Consider the following 5,000-nt stretch of genomic DNA (forward strand, 5'->3'; position numbering starts at 1 on the left):
TCCGGAACCGGGTTATTCGCCTGTTCGCGAACAGTCAGGTTTTAACCTTGCCTAACAAACGATCAAACAACTTCCACTCTCGAGGTGCGGTACGGTGACTGTCCTATCGTCCGCTCTTGTATGCTGGATTGCACAATTTCACTATATTAAGGGGAGAGGGTGCCTTCACACACCTATTCGGTGTGGAATATCTTCCGCCCCACAGCGGAGCGCTTCGGCGCCTCTGCGAAGCAAAGCGCGGCATTCAAAAACAACAACCAAAGTTGCCGTCGCTTTCCCTTCCCTGCCCTGCAATGGCTGGAGCAGCAGCAGCAGCAGAAGAAGAGAGAAAATAGTCTCATGGGGTCCAGAGGAGATGGCAGTGGAGCGCGATCTATGAATTTCCTGGCCAGGTCTGTCTCCCCAATTGGTGTATTACTCTCTCGGCGCGCATCTGCCACCACACGGTTTCCGCGGCCTTGTAGCATCATGATACTTGCGTCTATTGTGATCCGGAGACAGGTTATTGACTGTTACAGCGGTGGCCTAACAAACGATCAAACAACTTCCACTCTCGAGGTGCGGTACGGTGACTGTCCTATCGTCCGCTCTTGTATGCTGGATTGCACTATTTCACTATATTAAGGGGAGAGGGTGCCTTCACACATATTCGATGTGAAATATCTTCCGCCCCCCAGCGGAGCGCTTCGGCGCCTCTGCGAAGCAAAACGCGGCATTCAAAAACAACAACCAAAATTGCCGTCGATTTCCTCTCCCTGCCCTGCAATGGCTGGAGCAGAAGGAGAGCGAGAGAGAGAATAGTCTCATTGGGTCAGAGGAATGGCAGTGGAGCGGGCTAATGGCGAGTAGACTCGCGATCTATCAATTACACTAGCCAGGTCGCTCTCCCTATTGAACATTATTACTCTCTCACGTCGCCACTGCGGTTTCCGCGACAGCAGCAGCATCATCATGATGTTGCATCCACCAATTAGTCCGGAACCGGGTTATTCGGCTGTCTGCGAACAGTCCGGTTTTAACCTTACCCAACATCCACTCTCGAGGTGCGGTACGGTGAATGTCCTATCGTCCGACCTTGTATGCTGGATTACACTATTTCACTATATTAAGGGGAGAGGGTGCCTTCACACACATATTCGGTGTGAAATATCTTCCGCCCCCCAGCGGAGCGCTTCGGCGCCTCTGCGAAGCAAAGCGCGGCATTCAAAAACAACAAACAAAATTGCCGTCGCTTCCCTGCCCTGCAATGGCTGGAGCAGAAGGAGAGAGAGAGAGATTTTAGTCTCATTGGATCAGAGGAATGGCAGTGGAGCGGGCTTATGGCGAGTAGGCTCGCGCTCTATCAATTACACTTGCCAGGTCTCTCTTCCGTTTGGACATTATTTACTCCGTCTCTCTCTCTCTCTCTCTCGGCGCACACGTCGCCACCCTACTAGTTTCCGTCACAGCATATGCTGCGGCCTTTCAGTCCGGAACGGGGCTCCCCTTCGCCTTGCTGTCTGCCCAACTTAGCGGACTTGCGTTGGCTGATCACCCCGTCTTCGCGTCTGTGCCGGCCTTCAATGCAGCGCCCAACCGTCTCTTGACCGAGATTCATTGCACTATTCCACGCGCAAACGGCTACCCTAAATGCGCATAGACAACGCTCATGGTTCAACACGACCAGGGCGCAGTCTGGGAGCCGAGTATACTAAAAAGAGAGTTTAGCAGCCAAAACTCGTCAAAGCACACGTTGGGTTACCCCATCACCTAACAACGATGATGGCGGTTCCCACCCGTGAAATACACAACCTAACCAATATTGGGCGACGATGGCGCTCATGAGCCCACGTCCCCACAAACAGTAAGAGAAAGAGAGAGAGGAGGAGATGGGCCAATGTGCGGTCCCTCGCCCAATGTCTTATGCCTCGCTGGGGCAAAGAGAAGAGAAGAGGAGCGGATAAGGGAGGAGATTGGCCAACGTGCGGTCCCTCGCCCAATGTCGGCTGCCTCGCTGGAGCTGGGTAAAGAGGAGAGGAGCGGATAAGGGAGGAGATTGGCACACACGGTGGCGCTGCCGGCGCCGAGGATAGCAAGAGAAGGTGCAGTTTGATCTGATCATCTGGTTTGCTATTTCTCTAAGGCCAACGTGCGGTCCCTCGCCCAATGTCGGCTGCCTCGCTGGGGCAAAGAGAAGAGGAGAGGATAAGGGAGGAGATTGGCACACACGGTGGCGCTGCCGGCGCCGAGGATAGCGAGAGAAGGTGCAGTTTGATCTGATCATCTGGTTTGCTATTTCTCTAAGGCCATCGTGCGGTCCCTCGCCCAATGTCTTCTGCCTCGCTGGGGCAAAGAGAAGAGGAGCGGATAAGGGAGGAGATTCGCCAACGTGCGGTCCCTCGCCCAATGTCGGCTGCCTCGCTGGAGCTGGGGCAAAGAGGAGCGGATAAGGGAGGAGATTGGCACACACGGTGGCGCTGCCGGCGCCGAGGATAGCAAGAGAAGGTGCAGTTAGATCTGATCATCTGGCTTGCTATTTCTCTAAGGCCAACGTGCGGTCCCTCGCCCAATGTCTTCTGCCTCTCTCTCAATCTCACTATTTTGGCCGCCGTGATAGGCGCCGCCAACAGCAGCAACTACCTGGTTGATCCTGCCAGTAGTCATATGCTTGTCTCAAAGATTAAGCCATGCATGTGTAAGTACAAGCCGATTTAAGGCGAAACCGCGAATGGCTCATTAAATCAGCTATGTTTCATTGGATCTGTAAACCCACTTACTTGGATAACTGTGGCAATTCTAGAGCTAATACATGCAATTGGTCTCTGACCGCAAGGGAAGAGCGCTTTTATTAGTTCAAAACTGGTCGGGCCCCGGTCCGTAACCCACCTGTGGTGAATCTGAATAACTTCGGGCTGAGCGCACGGTCTCCGCACCGGCGCCGCTTCTTTCAAGTGTCTGCCTTATCAGCTTTCGATTGTAGGTTATGCGCCTACAATGGCTATAACAGGTAACGGGGAATCAGGGTTCGATTCCGGAGAGGGAGCCTGAGAAACGGCTACCACATCTAAGGAAGGCAGCAGGCACGCAAATTACCCACTCCCGGCACGGGGAGGTAGTGACGAAAAAATAACGATGAGTCTCATCCGAGGGCTTCGCAATCGGAATAGTACACTTAAATCCTTTAACAGTATCCATTGGAGGGCAAGTCTGGTGCCAGCAGCATGATAATTCAGCTCCAATAGCGTATATTAAAGTTATTGCGGTTAAAAAGCTCGTAGTTGGATCTCAGTTCCGGACTGACGGTGCACCGCCCGGTGTTTACTGTCGCTCGAACAGCCGCCCGCCGGCTCGCACGGGATGCTCTTTGTCGAGTGTCCCGAGTGGCCGGAGAGTTTACTTTGAAAAATTAGAGTGCTCTAGAGCAGGCTATTTGAATGGCCCGAATGGTGATGCATGGAATAATGGAATAGGACCTCGGTTCTATTTTGTTGGTTTTCGGAACCAGAGGTAATGACTAATCGGAACAGGCGGGGCATTGTATTGCGACGCTAGAGGTGAAATTCTTGGACCGTCGCAAGACGAACTATCTCGAAAGCATTTGCCAAGGATGTTTTCATTAATCAAGAACGAAAGTTAGAGGTTCGAAGGCGATCAGATACCCCTAGTTCTAACCATAAACGATGCCAACTAGCGATCCGCCGCGTTATTCCCATGACCCGGCGGGCAGCTTCCAGAAACCAAAGTCTTTGGGTTCCGGGGAAGTATGGTTGCAAAGCTGAAACTTAAAGGAATTGACGGAAGGGCACCACCAGGAGTGGAGCCTGCGGCTTAATTTGACTCAACACGGGAAACCTCACCAGGCCCAGACACGGAAGGATTGACAGATTGAGAGCTCTTTCTCGATTCGGTGGGTGGTGGTGCATGGCCGTTCTTAGTTGGTGGAGCGATTTGTCTGGTTAATTCCGATAACGAACGAGACTCTGGCCTACTAAGTAGTCGGCGGATCTCCAGAAAATGGTGTCAGTTCGCAACTTCTTCTTAGAGGGATAAGCGGCAATTCTAGCCGCACGAGATTGAGCAATAACAGGTCTGTGATGCCCTTAGATGTTCTGGGCCGCTGCTACACTGAAGGGATCAGCGAGTTTTCCCCTCCGAGAGGAGCGGGTAACCCGTTCAAAGCCTTTCTTGATAGGGATTGGGGCTTGCAATTGTTTCCCATGAACGAGGAATTCGTAGTAAGTGCAAGTCATCAGCTTGCGCTGACTACGTCCTGCCCTTTGTACACACCGCCCGTCGCTACTACCGATTGAATGATTTAGTGAGGCCTTCGGACTGGCGCTCTTGGATTGTCGGCCCGTTGCCCGCGAGGTTTTCTGGGTCGTCGCCTCGAGCTGACGGAAAGATGTCCAAACTTGATCATTTAGAGGAAAAAAGTCGTAACAAGGTTTCGTAGAGTGAACCTGCGGAAGGATCATTAACAGAGAGAAAGAGGCGCTCTTAAAACTACTACTACTCTCTGATTTGGGCGGTCTCGGGCTCTGCTCTGGCAACTCCAGCAGCGAAAGAGGACAATCGGCCCCCGCAAAAATAGGTACCACCGCTGTAGGTGGACCACACTCGGCGAGCCGACCGGAGGAGGGACGGACGGGCTTTGGGCGGCTGCCCGTCCGTTCCTTACTACCGGAATAAGCCTCTTGACCCAAAGAGTGAAAATTCAAGTGTCAAAAAACAACAACAAGCGTCGCCAAACCCAAACCACAAACTTGGGCTATGTCTGTCAAACCCTTTCATTGAGACTCGACCTGTGATGGTTAGTCAAAAAAGACCAAATGGCAAATACACAACTCTTAACGGGATCACTCGGCTCGTGGGTCGATGAAGACCGCAGCAAACTGCGTGTCGGTATGTGAATCGCAAGAATACCAGATACATCGACAAGTTGAGCATATTGCGGCGGCAGCCATATGAGCTTGTCGCCGCCACTCCTCTACGAGGTCGGAAATATACATCCATCGGTTGCT

The 5,000-nt window shown here is 52.4% G+C and overlaps 1 pseudogene; it reads left to right on the forward strand.

Moving 5' to 3' along the window:
• Nucleotides 1-4,821: 4,821 nt before the first annotated feature.
• On the forward strand, nucleotides 4,822-4,977 carry LOC121871637 (annotated as a pseudogene).
• The last annotated feature ends 23 nt before the right edge of the window (nucleotides 4,978-5,000 follow it).

The sequence above is a fragment of the Homarus americanus genome, unplaced genomic scaffold (assembly GCF_018991925.1).
Source record: "Homarus americanus isolate GMGI-L3 unplaced genomic scaffold, GMGI_Hamer_2.0 scaffold18483, whole genome shotgun sequence".
NCBI classification, from domain to species: domain Eukaryota; kingdom Metazoa; phylum Arthropoda; class Malacostraca; order Decapoda; family Nephropidae; genus Homarus; species Homarus americanus.